Source organism: Callithrix jacchus, chromosome 12 (genome assembly GCF_049354715.1).
Source record: "Callithrix jacchus isolate 240 chromosome 12, calJac240_pri, whole genome shotgun sequence".
Classification (NCBI taxonomy): Eukaryota; Metazoa; Chordata; class Mammalia; order Primates; family Cebidae; genus Callithrix; species Callithrix jacchus.
Window position 1 is genome coordinate 43473887 of NC_133513.1, and position 20028 is coordinate 43493914.

Consider the following 20028-nt stretch of genomic DNA (forward strand, 5'->3'; position numbering starts at 1 on the left):
AGGTTGTAATGAGCCGAGATTGTGCCACTGCACTCCAGCCTGGGTGACAGACTCTATCTCAAAATGAATAAATAAATAAATAAACAAACAAACAAACAGTTCCAGGTTTTGAGAGATTTCCCAAGCCAAATATGCCACCAGCTAACATGCACTTACTTCTGGAGATTTTGTTAATTTATTCACTTTTATATTTAGCCTTTCCCTCACTCATTCAAAAACCATGATGGGGTGGGTGTAGTGGCTCCTGCCTGGAATGTTAGCACTTTGGGAGGGCAGATGGGAGGATAGCCTGAGCCCAGGAGTTTGAGACCAGCTTGGGCAATGTGGAGAGATCTCGTCTGTAAAGAAAACAAACAAAAACCATGATGTATTCACTACATACCTAGTGGTCATTTTCGAGAATATAAAAAAATTCCTCAGAATTCTAAGCCTAATTTATTTTCTTTTTTAACTATTATTATTATTTTTTTTTTTTTTTTTTTTGAGACGAAGTTTTGCTCTTGTTACCCAGGCTGGAGGTGCAATGGCATGATCTCGGCTCACCGCAACCTCCGCCTCCTGGGTTCAGGCAATTCTCCTGTCTCAGCCTCCTGAGTAGCTGGGATTACAGGCATGCGCCACCATTCCCAGCTAATTTGTTGTATTTTTAGTAGGGACGGGGTTTCACCATGTTGACCAGGATGGTCTCGATTTCCTGACCTCGTGATTCCCCCCACCTCACCCTCCCAAAGTGCTGGGATTACAGGCTTGAGCCACCGCACCATTATTATTATTTTTTTTTAAGATGGGGTTTCACCATGATGGCCAGGCTGGTCTTGAACTCTTGATCCACCCACCTCAGCATCCCAAAGTGCTAGGATTACAGGTGTGAGCCACTCTGCCCGGCCTAAGCCTAACTTTATAGAGACCATTTTTGCTTAAGTTAACCAGAATTAGTTTTTAACTTTGCAATCAAGAATTCTGAATAGAAAAGCAATTTATATGAGGTATGAGGTATAAGCAATAGACTCAGGGAAATGGAGAAAATCTGAGACTGGTCTTCTTCCCTAGATAGGGTTGAAGATTACTGTGGTAGGTTGCCTTTAAGATGGCTCACCATAAATTAGCCGAGTGTGCTGGCACATGCCTGTAATCCCAGTTGCTTGGGAGGCTAAGGCAGGAGAATTGCTTGAACCTGGGAGGCAGAGGAACCAAGATCATGCCACTGCACTCCAGCCTGGGCAACAGAGCAAGACTCCGTCTCAAAGAAAAAAGATGGCTCACCAACATCCCTGCTTCCTGGTGTTCACCCATGTAATCCAGACCCAGTGATTTGCTCCTAATGATGGACTATCACTTCCATCATTAGGTTATAAAAGACTGAGAGCCGGACACGGTGGCTCACACCTGTAATCCTGTGGCTCACACTTTGGGAGGCCGAGGTAGGTGGATCACGAGGTCAAGAGATCGAGACCATCCTGGTCAACATGGTGAAACCCCGTCTCTACTAAAAATACAAAAAATTAGCTGGGCATGGTGTCGCGTGCCTATAATCCCAGCTACTCAGAAGGCTGAGACAGGAGAATTGCCTGAACCCAGGAGGCAGAGGTTGCGGTGAGGCGAGATCACACCATTGCACTCCAGCCTGGGTAATAAGAGCGAAACTCTGTCTCAAAAAAAAAAAGAGTGTGACTTCCTTCTTGCTCTCCACCTTCTGTGTCTGCACACTTTAATGAAGCAAGCTGACATGCTGGAGAGCACCAACTGACACCAAATTGAGGTTGATTTCTGTCAACCATTTGTAAAAAACAGAATCTTGTCAACAAGCAGGTGAGGGAGCTTGAGCATGGATCCATCCCCAGTCTTCAGATAAGAACACAGCCTCAATTGACACCTTGACTGCCGCCTTGTGAGAGCTGGCACAGAGGACACAAACTGTGCCTAGATATCTAACCCACCAACACTGTGAGATAGCAAGTGTGTGTTGTTTTAAGTCTCTAGCAGAAACCTAAACCTTTAGGCAGAGGTTGCAGTGAGCCAAGATCACGCCACTGCACTCTAACCTGGGCAACAGAGTGAGACTCTGTCTCAAACAAACAAACATTATTCTGGTTGTCTGTGAGAGTGTTTCCAGAAGAGATAAACGTTTGAACCAGTAGACTTAGTAAAGCAGATGGCTCTCCCTAATTTGCATGGAACTCATCCATAAACAGGTAATTTACTTTTTCTACTTGACTGTCTGTGACCTGGGACATCAGTCTTCTCCTGTCTTTGACTCAGTCCTGAACTATAACTTACACCATCAACTCTCCTGTGGCTCCAGCTTGCCAACTGCAGATCTTGGGACTTCTCAGCCTCTATATTCATATGAGCAAATTCCTTATAACAAATCTCTTGCTGGGCATGATAGCTCACCCCTGTAATCCCAGCATTTTGGGAGACCGATGTGGGCAGATCGCTTGAGTTCATGAGCAGCCTGAGCAACACAGTGAAACCTCTTCTCTGCAAAAAATACAAAACTTAGCAGGACATGGTGATACATGCCTGTAGTCCCAGCTACTTGGGAGGCTGAGAGTGGGAGGATGGCTTGAACCCAGAAGGCAGAGGTTGTATTAAGCTAGATTGCACCACTGCACTCCAGACTCTACAGTAGAGCCAGATCTTGTCTCGAAATAAATAAATGAATCATGTGTATGGACACACACACACTATATATATATATGTATATGCACACACACTATATATATATATATATATGTATACACACACACACACATACATATTTGGTTCTTTTTATATGGGGAACCCACATTAATACAGATTTTGGTGCTAAGAAGTGGGGTGTTGCTGTAACAAATACCTAAACATATGGAGGCACCTTTGGAACTGGACAACAGGTAGAGGCTGGAACAGTTTTGAGGTAAGTATTAGAAATACAGACATTAAGGGAAATCCTGTTGAAGTCACAGAGAGAAATAGGAACATGTTATTGGAAACTAAAGGAATAATGATCCTCATAATAAAATGGCAAAGAGCTTGGCTGAATCATGTTTCTGTGTTTTGTGGAATATAGAACTTGCAGGTGATAAAACTGGATATTTAGCTGAGGAGACTTCTTCTTTTTTTTTTTTTGAGGCGGAGTTTCGCTCTTGTTACCCAGGCTGGAGTGCAATGGCACGATCTCCGCTCACCGCAACCTCCACCTCCTGGGTTCAGGCAATTCTTCTGCCTCAGCCTCCTGAGTAGCTGGGATTACAGGCGCACACCACCATGCCTAGCTAATTTGTTGTATTTTTAGTAGAGACGGGGTTTCACCATGTTGACCAGGATGGTCTCAATCTCTTGACCTCGTGATCCACCTGCCTCAGCCTCCCAAAGTGCTGGCATTACAGGTGTGAGCCGCTGCGCCCAGCTTTTTTTTTTTTTTTTGAGACAGAGTCTTGCTCTGTCATCCAGGCTGGAATGCAATGGCACAGTCTCAGCTCACTGCAATCTCCACCCCTCCCGGGTTCAAGTGATTCTCCTGCCTCAGCCTTCAGAGTAGCTGGGATTACAGGCACATGCCACCATACCCAGCTAATTTTTGTATTTTTAGTAGAGACGAGATTTCATGAGGTTGGCCAGGCTGGTCTCGAACCCCTGACCTTGTGATCTGCCCACCTTGGCCTCTCAAAGTGCTGGGATTACAGGCGTGAGCCACAACACCCAGCCAGCTGAGGAGATTTCTAAGCAAAGTCTGGAAAGAATGGCTTGGTTCCTCCTCAGCGTTTGCAGTAAAGTGTGAGAAGAAAGAGATTAATTGAAGGAGGAATTGTCAAGCAAAAAGGAACCAGAACTTGCTAGGCGCGGTGGCTTGTGCCTGTAATCCCAGCACTTTGGGAGGCCGAGGCAGGCAGATCACGAGATCAGGAGTCCAAGAGCAGCCTAACCAACAGGGAGAAAACCCATCTCTATTAAAAATACAAAAAAAAAAAATAGCCAGGCGTGATGGCGCATGCCTGTAATCCCAGCTACTCGGGAGGCTGAGGCAGGAGAATTGCTTGAACCCAGGAGGCGGAGGTTGTGGTGAGCCGAGATCTCGTCATTGCACTCCAGCCTGGGTAATGAACAAAACTCTGTCTCAAAAAAAAAAAAAAAGAACCAGAACTTGAAGATTTGGATAATCCTCACTCAGCCTGCCAGTATTGCAAAAAATGAGAAAGCTTGTTCTAAAGGGAACACTGAGGGTGTGCTTGGACTATTGCTTTGTGAAGGGTTTATGGGATTATATGAGCAGGCACATAGCCAGTTTGAACAAAAGATATGGGATGGATATGGGATGAAATGAAGAAAAAGACAGATACAAGATGACATGAAGAAAAACTGTAGGACTTCTTAGATTCTACAAGACAGGACAACAGAGCTATTTGGCTGCAAAATCTGTGCTCTTCTTCAAGACTATGGAAAAATGACCTTGAGAACCCCAGTGAAGATTCAGAGACCTGCCTCAACTTCAGCTGGCCAGATGGCCACCACTTGAAGCCTTGGAGGTGGAACCATTGTGCAGAACCTTCAGACTAGACTCCCAGAAACTGGTAGGTCACACCCTTCCTGGCAGAGCTGCAGAGCCAGGACCACTGTCCCAGTAAGCCCTGAAGGTGGACCATCACCCCAGTGGGTCCACACAGCAGAGCATATAACCAAAGAGGATTATTCTCAAGGCTTTAGATCAAAGAGAATACACCTTGCTAAGTTTTGAATTTGCTTGGGACACATCACCCTGTCCTTTTCCCCCCCCTTTTTTTCTTTTCTTTCTTTAACATTTTTAGCAGAATCACCCTGTCCTTTTCTATTTCTTTTTCTTTCTTTCTTTTCTTTCTTTCTTTCTTTCTTTCTTTCTTTCTTTCTTTCTTTCTTTCTTTCTTTCTTTCTTTTTTAGACGGAGTTTTGTTCTTGTTGCTGAGATTGGAGCTCACTGCAACCTCTACCTCCTGGGTTCAAGTGATTCTCCTGCTTCAGCCTTTCGAGTAGCTAGGATTACATGTGCCAGCCCTCACACCAGGCTAATTTTTGTATTTTTAGTAGAGATGGGGTTTTGCCATGTTGGCCAGACTGGTCTCGAACTCCTGACCTTAGGTGAGCCACCCGCCTCAGCCTCCCAAAGCACTGGGATTACAGGCATGAGCCACTGTGCCTGGCCTATTTCTTCCTCTGGAAGTTGTAATGTTTATCCTATGCCTTCCCATCATTGTAGTTGTCTGGTTTCACAGGTTGAGCACTGGAGAGGAATTTGCCTCAGGATGAACACCTCAAGTCTCACCCATAGTAGTCTAGATGAAACTTCTGACTTTAGACTTTAGAGTTGGTGCTGGACCAAATTAAGACTTTTGGGACTGGCAGGATGGAATGAATGAATGAAGACTATAGTTTGGGCTACTGTAAACTTCAGTGTACTTTTAAGAGGTCAGGGGTATAATACTATGGACTGAATGTGTTCTCCCCAAAATTGACACGTTGAAACCCAAACCTTCAGTATGATAATATTTAGAGATGGGGCCTTTGGAAAGTAATTAGGGTTAGATTAGGTCATAAGGATGGGGCCTTCATGATGGGATTATTGGCCTTTAAGAAGAGGAAGAGAAGGAGATCTCTCTTTTCACATACATGCACCTAGGCCACGTGAGGATATAACAAGAAGGCAGCCATCTACAAGCCAGAAAGAGAGAGATATACAGCCCATTACATTTCTACGGAATAACTAAAAACTCTAAGTCTGGCAAACAGAGGTTTGACTGAAGCCATCATGATAAAAAGAAATAGTTCTTGTTCCAATTTCCAAGCCCAAGTCAGCTCTCAGGTCCAGAGTCCCTTGAATAAATGCACACTGAAGGAAAGAGCCTACCATAACTTTCTGAGTATATAGTGTAGCACTTCCTCCAAGCCTTCTTTAGGAGGCCTCCTGTTAATCAACTTGGGCTGCTAAAACAAAATATGATAGATTGGGTGGCTTAAACAACAGAAATTTAACTCTCACAGTTCTGGGGGCTGGGAAGTCCAAGATCAAGGTTCTGGCTAATTCAGTTCCTGGTGAGGTGATTGCTTTTTTAAATTCAAATCATTTTTTTTTCTATTCTGTCAATCACATGAGGAACCCTGGTTGAGAAAGGTTGCACTAAAGGATTAGGGGATAATCACATCAACAACTTACTCTCAGATGGTTCTTGGTTGGGAGGGGAGAGGAAATCCGAGACTATATCAAGTTTAAAAAGAAAGAAAGAATATGCTATAAATTCTCAATCTAAAGCATGGTCCAGTCACTTTCTGTGATTGTGTTAAAAGAATCTCTAACCTCTTATTGCCACAGGGCTGAAGTAGCCAAAAATTAGACCTGACATTTGAGCAATAGTTTGATAAATGACAGTATCAGTTGAATTCATAGCCTCACCAAGTTTCTTAAGTTGAAGTGAGGGCAATGATAAGTAAACAGGAAGATTCTCAAAAGCGCACTGAGCCTCGGTTGTCTGCGGAGTCATCTTGCCTGAAGAGCTCTTAGAGACCTCACTAGAGGAGTGACCTGCCACAGGAGTTGAATTCTGCACATCCCCACCCAGTGCTAATCCAGACCTACTACTAGAACTGTGGTGTGTGTGTGTGTGTGTGTGTGTGTGTGTCCGTGTCCTATTTGACCTATTGCTGTACAGGAGAGGGCCTGGGAGGAGCAGAATCCTAACAGCAATGGGCATATCTGGCACTCAAATCTTGGCTTGAGTACACTTCGGACCCAGAAATATCATTTTCTCTAAAAGGAATGAGAGAAATGGTGGATCCTGGGCTTGGAGCAGGGAATATGCAAGATGAGCCCCAAACATCTTTTTGTACCAAAAGCAAGGATTTGCTTAAAGAATGTTAGGGGCAGCTGGGCGTGGTGGCTCACGCCTGTAATCCAAGCACTTTGGAAGCCAAGGTGGGCGGATCACCTGAGGTCGGGAGTTCAACGCCAGCCTGACCAACACGGTGAAATCCTGTCTTTAAAAAAAAAAAAAAGAATGTTAGGGGCATATAAAAAGGACCCATGAGCCATCATCAAGGGGCTTCTGCTGGCCAAATCTGGTATAATGTGAACCAATCAAATTAAGAAAGTATAGCCCTATTTTGAATAAAATAGAAAAGCATGAGTCCATACTCATATATATAAATAAGTGAGAACATTGATGAGGCACCGGCTATTTATAGAGTTTCAGAGTATCCACAAAATATGTATTAATTACAAGGGGGAAATGGATGATTTTACACCAGAGAAGCCTTGCAGACGTCACCTTAATTAAGTGAGCAGGGCAAACATCATTCCTAATGTGACAAATTAAAGTCATGCACCACCTGACCGGATGCAAGGAGAGGAGCTCAGCATCACTTCTGTGGAAACATGACTCTAGACATGACGAAACAGCAGACAAACCAACACTGGGGCTATCGCCAAATAATTGGATTGCAATCACCAAAAATATCAAGGATATGAAAGTTACAGAAGGACTTGAAGAACTGTTTCAGAGTGAGGGAGATTAAGAAGATACAAAAACTATGAGCTAGTCGGTCACGTTGGCTCATGCCTATAACCCCAGCACTTTGGGGAGGCCAAGGCGGGCAGATCTCCTGTGGTCAGGAGTTCGAGATCAGCCTGGCCAACATGGAGAAACCCTGTCTCTACCGAAAATATAAAAACTAGCCAGGCATGGTGGTTTGTGCCTATAATCCCAGCTACTTGGGAGGCTGAGGCATGAGAATCACTTGAACCCAGGAGGCAGAGGTTGGAGAGCTGAGATCATGCCACTGCACTCCAGCCTGGGTGACAGAGTGAGACTCTGTCTCAAAAGAAATGAAAATAAAAAAGAATAAACAAATACATAAAAAAAATAAAATAAAATAGGCCTGGTGAGGTGGCTCAGGCCTATAATCCCAGCACTTTGGGAGGCTGAGGCGGGTGAATCACGAGGTCAAGAGATCGAGACCATCCTGGTCAACAAGGTGAAACCCCATCTCGACTAAAAATACAAAAATTAGCTGGGCATGGTGGCACGTGCCTGTAATCCCAGCTACTCGGGAGGGTGAGGCAGGAGAATTGCTTGAACCCAGAAGGCAGAGGTTTCGGTGAGCCGAGATCATCCCATTGCACTCCAGTCTGGGTAACAACAGCGAAACTCCGTCTCAAAAAAAAAAAAAGAAAGAAAAAATAAAAAAGCAAAAAACAAACAAACAAATAAATAAATAAATACATTAGAACCCAGACCAATTACATCGAAGTTTGGGGGGATGGGATCCAGTGTTTTTTAAGGCTCCCAGATGATTTCAATGTGCAGCTGAGATTGAGAACCACAGTTCTAGTAATAGGTCTGGATTAGCACTGGGTGGGGATGTGCAGAATTCAACTCCTATGGCAGGTCACTCCTCTAGTGAGGTCTCTAAGAGCTCTTCAGACAAGATGACTCTCCTCCTGTTCACTGTGGGCTGGATTTAGCAACTGACTTTTTTTTTAGACAGAGTCTCACTCTATCACCAGAGTGCAATGGCATGATCTCAGCTCTCTACAACCTTTGCCTCCCAGGTTCAAGCAATTCTCCTGCCTCAGCCTCCCAAATAGCTGGGACTACAGGCACGCACCACCATGCCCAGTTAATTTTTGAATTTTTAGTAGAGATGGGGTTTCACCATGTTGGCCAGGATGGTCTCGATCTCTCGACCTCGTGATCTGCCTGCCTCAGCCTCCCAAAATGCTGGGATTGCAGGTGTGAGCCACTAGACTGGACTACAGCTGACTTAATGAATACAATATGATGGAAATGATACTATATGACCCTCTAGGCTAGATTGTAATAGGGATAAAGTGATAACTTCCTGTCTCACTCTCTAGAAGTGCTCACTCTAGCAGAAACTAGTTACCATGTTGTGAAGTCACTCAGTCCTGTGGAGGGGGCCACGTGTAGAAAGACCATATATGGAAAGAATTTGACTTGCTAGTAGCAATTTTTCAGGTATGTGTGAAATAAGCCACCTTGAAAGCAGATCCTCCAGCCTCTTAGTCAAGACTTAAGAGGATTTCAGTTCCAATGCAAGACACCTGACAAAAGAAAAAATTTAATTAAAAAAAAAAAAAAAAGAGGATTTCATGCCAGGTGCAGTGGCTCACGTCTGTAATCCCAGCACTTTGAAAGGCTGAGGTGGGCGGGTCATGAGGTCAGGAGTTTGAGACCAGCCTGGCCAACATGATGAAACCCCGTCTCTACTAAAAATACAAAAATTAGCTAGGCGTGGTGGCACATGCCTGTAGTCCCAACTACTTGGGATGCTGAGGCAGGGGAATTGCTTGAACACGGGAGGTGGAGGTTGCAGTGAGCAGAGATCATGCCTTTGCACTCTAGCCTGGGTGACAAGAGTGAAACTCAATATCAAAAAATATATATATTGTCAATATATGTATGTGTCATTTCCCTATTATCTTGTTCATTATTCCATATATATTTTGGAGTACCAATTACACATCAGGTGCCATGGTAGGTCCTGAGGGGCACAGAAAGAATAAAACTGGATGAACCCATCCTTGAGAAATGCAACCTATGTAAGGCTTGACCAGATGTGGCCCACACATGCGTATTGTATAGTGACCTGGATGTATATTGTTTATACAGTGAGCAGTGTTTAAATAAAATTAGAATTAGTTGGCAACATTCAAAAATCAGGAGAATTCTTGTCTGTGAGGGAAAATAAAGGAAAAATATCAGAAGACTTCACAAGAAAAGCTAGATTAATCATGTCTTTTGAAATATGGAAAGATCTGGCAGTTCTGGGTCCTCTCTCTCCCATGGCTATTGTCGGTTGGAGGGGAGCATCTGCCATCCCTTTTGGCAGGGCCTGAGTTTGCCTAGTTCCCTGTAGGCCGCACTACCCCCTCCACCACTGAGAGAGAAGGCACAGCTTGGCACAGGACCAGTTCCCGTCCTTCCAAACCACGTGGGTGGCTTTGCCCTCACGTGGTTGCTGCAAACTAAGCAAACAGTTCTAACTCCCAGTCACTTAAAAAGGAATAGTGTTCCTCACAGCATTATCAGGTGGGCATGGTGGTGGGCACCCGTAATGCCAGCTACTCGGGAAGCTGAGGCATAAGAATCGCTTGAACTCAGGAGGCAGAACAGAGGTTGCAGTGAGTCAAGATCACGCCACTGCACTGTAGCCTGGACGACAGAGCGAGACCCTATCTGAAAAAAAAATAAAAAGGATAATATCCCTTTTTCCAAAATGAACTTTCTATGGCAGGAATACTGGATGCACCAACAGAAGTGGATGCTCTGAGGCTTCAGCCTGCAGGACCTCCCCTCAGCCCATCTTCTTGCTGGGTACTAGGTAGTTTATAATAAAGCACATGTTGTTTTTAGGCCAGGTGTGGTTGCTCACGCCTGTAGTCCCAACATTTTGGGAGGCTGAAGAGGCCAATGGCTTGAGTCTATGAGTTTGAGACCAGCCTGGGCAACATAGTGAGACCCCTGTCTCTACAGAAAATAGAAAAAAATAGCCAGCCAGCCTGGGCAACACAGTGAGACCCATCTCTACAAAAAAAAAAAAAAAAAAAATTAGCTGGGCATGGTGATGAATGCCTATAGTCTCTATTGCTTGGGAGGCTGAGGCCGGAGGATTGATTGAGCCCAGGTGGTGCAGTGAGCCATGATTGTGCAACTGCACTGCAGCCTAGGTGACAGAGCAAGATTCTGTCTCAAAAAAACAAACCAAAACAAGCAGACAGATATAATTTTTAAAATAATAGACTTTATTTTTAGAGCAGTTTTAGATTTACAGAAAAATTGGTCAGGCATGGTGGCTCATGCCTGTAATCCCAGCACTTTGGGAAGCCAAGGCAGGTGGATTACTTGAGGTCAGGAGTTCGAGACCAGCCTGGCCAACATGGTGAAACCTTGTCTCTACTAAAAATATTTTTAAAATTAGCCGGGCGTGGTGGTGGGTGCCTATAACCCCAGCTACTTAAGAGGCTGAGGCAGGAGAATTGTTTGAACCCAGGAGGCAGAGGTTGCAGTGAGCTAGGAGCTGAGACTGCACCACTGCTCTCCAGCTGGGCAACAGAGCAAGATTCCATGTCAAAAAAAAAAAAAGATTTATAGAAAAATTGACAAAATAGTACAGAAAATTTCTATATGCCTTGCATCCAATATCCCCTATTATTAATATCTTACATTAGTATGGTATACTTGTTAAAATTAATGAACAAATATTGATAGAGCATCACTAACAAAAGTCCATAGAAGTGCATGCTTTATTCACCTTTTCTTTTTTCTTTTCTTTTTTTTTTTTTTTTGTCGTCCAGGCTGGAGTGCGGTGGTGAGACCTTGGCTCACTGAAACCTCCACCTCTCAGGTTCAAGTGATTCTCCTGCCTCAGTCTCCTGAGTAGCCGAGACTACAGACCTGTGCCACCCTGCTCAGCTAATTTTTGTATTTTTAGTAGAGAAGGGGTTTACCATATTGGCCAGGCTGGTCTCGAATTCCTGACCTTGCGTCTGCTCGCCTTGGCCTCCCAAACTGCTGGGTTTACAGGCATGAGCCACTGAGCTCAGCTATTCAGCTTTTCTTCTTTTTTTTTTTTGAGATGGAGCTTTGCCCTTGTTGTCCAGGCTATATGCAATGGCATGATCCTGGCTCACTGCAACCTGCACCTCCCCAATTCAAGAGATTCTCCTGCCTCAGCCTCTCCAGTAGCTGGGACTACAGGTGCGTGCCACTATGTCCAGATAATTTTTTTGTATTTTTAGTAAGGAAGGGGTTTCTCCATGTTGGTCAGGCTGGTCTCAAACTCCGGACCTCAGGTGATACACCCAGCTCAGCCTTCCAAAGTGCTGGGATTACAGGTGTGAGCCACCACTCACAGCTGCTTATTTTTTACCTAATAGCTTTCTCAGGTTGCAGGAGCCCATCCATTTATATTACATTTACTTGTCACATCCCCTTAAGCTGCTCTTAGCTGGGACAGTTTCTCTGACTTTCCTTTTTTTTTTTTTTTTTGAGTTCTGCTCTTGTTTCCCAGGCTGGAGTGGAGTGGCATGATCTCAGCTCACTGCAACCTCTGCCTTCCAGTTTCAAGCAATTCTCCTGCCTCAGCCTCCTGAGTAGCCGAGACTACAGGCATGTACCACCATGCCCAGCTAATTTTTGTATTTTTAGTAGAGATGGGGTTTCACCCTGTTGGCCAGGCTGGTCTCGAACTCCTGACCTCATGATCCGCCCTACTTGGCCTCCCAAATTGCTGAAATTACAGGCGTGAGCAACCATGCCTGATGACTTTCCTTATTTTAATGACCATGACAATTTTTTCTTGTTTGTTTGAGACAGGGTCTGGCTCTGTCACCCAGACTGGCATACAGTGATCCAATCTTGGCCCATTGCAACCTCTGCCTCCCAGGTTCAAGCCATCCTCCCACCTCAGCCTCCTAAGTAGCTGGGACAACAGGTGTGCACCACCACACCTGGCTAAGTTTTTGTATTTTTTGTAGAGATGGGGTTTCACCATGTTGCTCAGGTTCGTTTTAAACTTCTGAGCTCAAACTATCCACCTGCCTCAGCCTCCCACCAGTGCCAGAATTACAGGCATCACCCACTGCATCTGGCCGACCATGACAACTTTAAGAGGTACTTTAAGTTCAGTGCGTTTTTTTTTTTTTTTATGAGGTGAAGTTTTGTTCTTGTTGCCCAGGCTGGAGTACATACAGTGGCTTGATCTCAGCTCACCACAACCTCTGCCTCCTGGTTCAAGCAATTCTCCTGCCTCAGCCTCCTGAGTAGCTGGGATCATAGGCATCTGCTACCATGCATGGCTAATTTTTTTGTATTTTTAGTAGAGACAGGGTTTTACCATGTTGGTCAGGCTGGTTTTGAACTCCTGACCTCAAGTGATTCACCCATTTCGGCCTCCCAAAGTGCTAGGATTACAGGCGTGAGCCACTGTGCCTGGCCAAGTTCAGTGCTTTGTAGGACATCCCTCTAATATAATATCTTTGGTGTTTTTCACGTGGTTGAACTAGGAGTGTGGATTTTTTGTTTGTTTGTTTTTTGAAGTGGAGTCTTGCTCTGTCACCCAGGCTGGAGTGCTATGGCGCTATCTCAGGTCACTACAACCTCTGCCTCCCAGGTTCAAGCTGTTCTCCTGCCGCAGCCTCCTGAGTACTACTCAGCTGGGACTACAGGTGCGTGCCACCATGCCCGGCTAAGATTTAGTAGAGACACGGTTTTACCATGTTGGCCAGGATGGTCTCGATTTCCTGACCTCAGGTAATCTACCCACCTTGGCCTCCCAAATTGCTGGGATTACAGGTGTGAGCCAGTGCACCCAACCAGGAGTGTGGATTTTCAGGAGTAGGACTACAGGGTAAAGTCCCATGTTAATCATATCATATCAAGGGTACATACTTCCTCTCTTATTTATTTATTTATTTTGAGATGGAGTCTACCTCTGTCACCCAGGCTGCAGTACAGTGGTGTGATCTCAGCTTACTGTAACTTCCACCTTCCAGGTTTAAGCGATTCTCCTGCCTCAGCCTCCATAGTAGCTGGCATTACAAATGCCCACCACCATGCCTAGCTAATTTTTATAATTTACTCTCAAGTGACTTATCAACATGACATATCAATGACTTGATCGCTTGATTGAGGAAGTATTTGTCAGGTTTCTCCATGTAGTCTTTTTTTTCTCTTTTTCTATATGAACTCTTAGGAAGGAAGTCACTAAGCACAACCTATATTGAAGGAGCGTGGAGTAATGTTCCCTCCCTGAGGGCACAGTAGCCATATAAATTACTTGGGATTCTCCTGCATGGGAGATTTGTCTACAATTCTCCTTTTATCTATTCAATCATTTATTTATATTAGTACAGATTCATGGATATTTATTTTACACTTTGGGTCATAATCCAGTATTTTATTGATTCTGTTACTTAAATTGTTCCTGCTTTGGCCACTGGATGCTCTTTTCCATTGTCTTTGTTGTTTTTGAGACAGGGTCTCATTCTGTTGCGCTGGCTTGAATGCAGTCATATGATCTTGGCTCATTGCAGCTTCAACCTCCTGGACTCAAGCGATCCTTCTACTTCAGCCTCCTGAGTAACAGAGACTACAGACATGCAGCACAGATATGTGCCACCATGCCCAGCTAATTTTTGTCTTTTTTGTAGAGATGAGGTTTCACCATGTTGCCCAGGTTAGTCTTGAAATCCTGAGTTCAAGCAATCCACCCGCCTCTGCCTCCCAAACTGCTGGGATTACAGGCGTGTGCTACTGCGCCTGGCTCATTTGTTTTTTTGATATAGCCTCAGCATTGGGTTTTTAGGGTTTTGTTTTTTAATACTTCCTTACTTTCTGACCCTACAAGATATCATACTGCACGCTCATCTTGTATATTTCCTACCCCTAGTCCTAGAATCAGCCGTTTCTCTAATTATGGGCCCTAGTCCTAGAATCAGCCGTTTCTCTAATTACGGGCCCTAAAAAGAATTACGAGCCCTAATTCTTTTTATTAGAGAATGGTATTAAAACCAAGATCTGAGAGCTAGGTATAATTTTTATTCTTTATATTTTGCTACACTAAAAAGTAAAACTGATCATTAAAAAATGGTAAGTTTTTAAATGAATTTAAAAACCATTGAAGGCCGAGTGTGGTGGCTCAGGCCTGTAATTCCAGTACTTTGGGAGGTCGAGGAAGGCAGATCATTTGAGGCAAGGAGTTCTAGACCAGCCTGACAAATATGATGAAACCCCATCTCTACCACAAATACAAAAAAATTAGCCAGGTGTGGTGGCACACGCCTGTCATCTCATTTACTTGTGAGGCTGAGACAGAATCACTTGAACCCAGAGGTGGGGGTTGCAGTGAGCCAAGATGGTGCCATTGCACTCCAGCCTGTGTGACAGGGCAAGACTCTGTCTCGAAACAAACAAACAAACAAAGCTGTTGATTCCTCAGGGCCAAGCACCTCCGACTGGCATGTGTCCAACCTCAGAATCCCTTTCCTGCCTTTCCTTTCACAGTCAGGCTTAGAGGATGTTTGGCGGCCTTTCTTTAGGTAGGTACCAGCCTGGCTCGGGTGGGCACTGATGAAACAACTGCTCAAAGAGAGGAAAGTACCGGTGCACAAAGGAAGGAGACGCTAATGTCGTGGGGAGGGACAGAAATAAGGTTTTATTTTTATTTTATTATTATTTTTTTAAGACGGGGTTTCACCATGTTGGTCAGGCTGGTCTTGAACTCCCGACCTCAGGTGATCCACCCGCCTTGGCCTCCAAAGTGCTTGGATTACAGGCGTAAGCCATCACGCCCGGCCTCAGAAATAAGTTTTAAGCCTTGAGAGCAGCTCAGAAAGAGCAGGAAGTGCTCCTGAAAAGCAGACACTATGGCTGTCATCTGTTTTAGACTTCCTTTTTTTTAAAAAGATGGGGTTTCATCATATTGGTCAGGCTGGTCTCAAACTCCTGACCTCAGGTGATCCGCCCACCTCAGCCTCCCAAAGTGCTGGGATTACAGGCATGAGACACCGCGCCTGGATGTTTTAGACTTCCTAACCCCAACTTGCTCTGGGGACCTTCAGCCCCCAAAACTGCTGCCTGGTACACGAAAGGCCTCTATCAGCATCTGGTGATCGTCTCAATCCACTGCTGTGGAGCAGCCCACGGGATAAACAGAGTCCTCAATGTGGGAAGCCCCAAAGTACTTCTCCACTCATTTTATGCGGAAGAATCCTGCAAGGTTTTTGAGTCTTAGGATTTATTATGCATGCCTTCCAAGGTCTGGAGATTTCTTGGTGGCATCTCCAGTCAAAAGAACATTTAGGGGATTACCTTGGCAGTGAAGTCATCACAGGTGTCCTGGAGCACTGCCCAGTCAGCAAGATAATGCTGTGAATTCTGAGAATCCTCTGGCCTAATGGGGCAGGGAGAAGGACAGAAAGTGAAGTCAAGGCCCTGCCTCAGGAGCGTGTCAGCCACCAGGACTGATACCCTAAGCAGTGGGCGCCACATCAGAAGGCTCACCAAGCTGTTGGTGAGGCTGGGAGGTGAGGACCCCTGGCTGCCGTGGAGAAGGATGAAAGGAAAGAATTTAGGTGGGCCAGGCGTAGTGGTTCATGCCTGTAATCCAAGCATTTTGGAGGCCAAGGCAGGTGGATCACCTGAGGTTGGAATTTCAAAACCAGCCTGACCAACATGGTGAAACCCCATCTTTATTAAAAAAAAAATACGGGGTCCAAAGTGGCTCCAGCCGGAGGTCATGGCGCTCACGAAGGCGGGGTCATCAGTTCAAGGCTAACCTGAGCAACCTCATAAAGCTCAAACTGATTGGCAAAAAAATAATAATAATAAAATAAATAAAAATAAAAAAAATAATTTGGGTGGGGGTGGGTGTAGAGGAAGTGGGTACTCCCATAGCCAAGCTCACTGCTGGTAAGAAATAAGCTGGACAGCCCAAGCTGACTGCTGCGGGAACAGCAAGTAGGCCAGCAAGAGGCATAAGCAGGGAAGGTGAACAAGATTCCTAAACCTGGGCTTGGGCAAACTTCATAGGGGAGCCTGAAACAGGGTGCACACAAAATCAGAAGGACATGTGCATCCTTCAGGACATGGAGAATTAACAAAACATATGTTTCTCAAAGGTTGAGACTGTTAGCCCCAGGGGATGTGGGCACCAAAGGCTGTAACTGGTGGCAAATCCATAAGGGGCTGCAGCAACCTCAATTCTTCCCTCCTCAGAAGAAAGAATACCACCAAGGGGCCTAAGACAGGCGGAGAGAGAAGGGCAAGTTTTAGAGCAGAAGTGAAAGTTTTATTAAAAGCTTTTGAGCAGGAATGAAAGTAAAAACACATGGTCGGCCGAGGTGGCTCACACCTATAATCCCAGCACTTTGGGAGGTCGAGGCAGGTGGATCACCTGAGGTCAGAAGTTCAAGACCAGCCTGGCCAACATAGTGAAATCCTGTCTCTACTAAAAATACAAAAATTAGTTGGGCGTGGTGGTACACACCTGTAATGCCAACTACTTGGGAGGCTGAGGCATGGAAATCTCTTGAACCTGGGAGGTGGAGGTTACAATGAGCTGAATCACACCACTGCCCTCCAGCTTGGGCAAAAGAGAAATAGTCTGTCTCAAAATAATAATAATAATAAAAATAGGCCAGTCACGGCAGCTCACGCCTGTAATCCCAGAACTTTGGGAGGCCGAGGCAGGCGGATCACCTGAGGTCAGCAGTTCAAGAACAGCCTGACCAACATGGAGAAATCCTGTCTCTACTAAAAATACAAAAAATTAGCCTGGCATGGTGGTACATGCCTATAATCCCAGCTACTCTGGAGGCTGAGGCAGGAGAATCACTTTAACCCAGGGGGCAGAGGTTGCAGTGAGCCGAGATGGTTCCATCGCACTCCATCCTGGGCAACAAGAGCGAAACTCTGTCTCAAAAAAACAAAACAAAACAAAATAAAAATAAAATAATGAAATAAAAAGTTTTAGAGCAGGAAAAAATGTAAAAGTACACTTGGAAGAGGGCCAAGTGGGTGACTGGAGAGATTCAACTGCACGGTTTGACCTTTGACTTAGGATCTTATAAGTTCGGATCCTTGGTGGGTGCCGGGGTAGTTGCGTCCATTCTCCCTTGATCTTCCGTTGGGGTTAGTTTCGTCCCTTCTCCCCTGATTCTTCTCTTGGGGTGGCTGCCAGCACTTGGGAGGGGCCTCTGGCACAGCGTTCACTGAAGTGGTGCGCATGCTCACGAGTTGTTTTGCTCTTACCAGTTGGATGTTCCCAGAGCTCATATACCAGTTAAACTCTGCCATTTTGCCTCTTAGTTCACATGCTTGAGCCTACACGCTCAGCACCTGAGATCTAATTGGGAAGCTGATCACCAGTTTTGGGTTTTTCTGTCTGTTGGGAGACTGCCTTTCTCTGGCGCTCTGACCAATTGTCATTTTAGAGAGACAGCTTACCAACTGCCGGACGATCACCTGATGGTCTCCTGATATTCCTGGGGTTGGGAGGGGCTCTCCTGCCCTTCTCATGTCTGCGGCTACCCACTGTAACAGCACTGCCACGCAGGCTCTGCATCAGGACACCCACTGCGGCTTCTGGCACGAGACAAGATCCAGGTTGCCTGGGGCCCTCTGCTTATCAATCAGCCTGCAGGCGTGTGGCTACCTCACTTGTGCCTCCTAAATCCCTTTTCTGGGAAGGGAAGGGGGAGGGGGCTGGTATAATTGTCCTCATTTTACGGAACTTCACGCCTAGTTCCCTTTCCACCATCCCTGGGCCTTCCAGAAGAATCTCTGTGCTTGGAGAAAGGAGTACACAGCCTGAGGTTGGGTACCGGATGCAAACATCCATTCATAACTATTTCTTGGGAACTGGGGCTGCCCGAGACAGGGAGACCCGGGGACAGTGTCCTAACGGAAGCCAAGACTTGGGGAAGCCGAAGTCGGACGCAGTTAATTATAACTGCAATTGTAACTTCCTACTCGCGTGCTTTCAAGGGTCGCCGAGGAGGCGAGGAGGGAAAGAAGGGGACACAGGTCGGTGGCTGTCGGGTTTGCTGTGTCGATCAGCTTCAGCAGGACGGAGGGCGCGAGCGCGGGAGAAAGGGCGCAGCGAGGATGGCAGGAACCTTGCAGCCCTCGGGCCTCGCCCCCCCCCCCCCCGCCACCGCGGGTTTGCACCCACCCCTCTTCCCGGGGCTGCGCAGGCCTGGCCTCATAGGTACTCCGCAGGGGGAGGCTCGGAGGTGCGGGTGTCCCTGTCGTTAGGGCACGCTGCGGTCGCTGCTAAGCCTCAGATAAGATCAAAGCCCAGGTGGGGGCCGGCGGCCTAATTCGCCCCGGCTCCCGGTCCCCGGCGGCCCCAGCACTGCGCGGACAGCGGCTGACGGCGGAGCCGGGGCGATCTCGGGCTGGCAGTGGGTCAGCGCCCCGCGCCCGCTCCCGGAACCAGAACAGCCCGGCAGAGCAGCGGGGCCACCGACCAGACCGGGAAGGTCACCTGCTCAATAAAAGCGGCCCGGGCGGCGACTTCTGTCTTGTAAATGCCCTGGGTGACCCCAATGCAAAGGGGGGTCCTGGGGGGGGAGCAATCGGAGGCACCCCGCTCCCAACTCCCGGGGCATTTATTTGAAATGTTAATGTTTTGAAGTTTCCCCTTGGCCCAGATCAGTCTCCTAGAAGGCAGGCAGAAGCCTCTGTGGGATTAATAAACAAACCGCCTCTGACTCGGGTGCGAACCGGGTAAAACATGCGTTGGTATAAGCGAGAGAGGCCGGTGTACACCGACGAACCGGGTAAATGATTACACAGCCCCGACCCCTCGCCATAGCATATCCTTGGTGCACCGATTCCGGGAGTTGAAGTTTCCCCGGTCCATAGACATTTATTTGCTCGCGTCCTTGACACCCTCCGCCCCCGCGCAGGCACCGCGGAATCCAGGTCACAGGTGGGGGCGGGGAAGCCTGGGCGGGGCGGTGGCTGCTCAGCTCCCGCAGAGCCCAACCCCGGTCCCGCCCGGGCCGCAGGCTTCGCGCAGGTCCTGCTGGGCAGCCCGGCCTGCACTCCGCCGCCAAGTCGCCCCCACGCCTTGGGACGTCCGTGGGTAGCCCTGACCACGCGGGATTGGGTGTCCCTTGCCGGGAGGCCGCTGCGCCCAGGGAGGACACAGAGGGTGTCACAGCGGGAGCTTTTTAAAAACCCTGGCATGTGTTTCCCTGTCCACATTGGATAGTTTGTCGAGTTATTGCCAACATTATCTAGTCAGATCCCTTGCCCAGCTCAGCCGCTGGCGATGGTAATCATACCCGCACACACTTTGGGAGCGCTGACACTCTGCCGGGAGCTGTTCCAAGCTCTTCTCATGGATTAACCTGTGATAAGGTGACCAAAGTCAGTCATCTGGCTTCTCTCGAGAACTGGCAGGTCACTTGCCCTCCACTCGCCTGGTGGGGTGAGAGTAAATTGGTGCACGCTCCCCTGTTGGATATGGGGTCCAAGCAGAGACATGATT

General features: G+C 46.7%; 1 long non-coding RNA gene across 1 annotated transcript; it reads right to left on the minus strand.

The window, feature by feature from the left end:
• Nucleotides 1-224: 224 nt before the first annotated feature.
• Nucleotides 225-18245, minus strand: LOC144578647 (uncharacterized). Its single transcript, XR_013524856.1, has 3 exons — nt 17976-18245; nt 15840-15921; nt 225-338 (listed from the first exon to the last, which is right to left on the minus strand). It is a non-coding gene; the product is annotated as an uncharacterized LOC144578647 (long non-coding RNA).
• Between the last annotated feature and the right edge of the window lie 1783 nt (nt 18246-20028).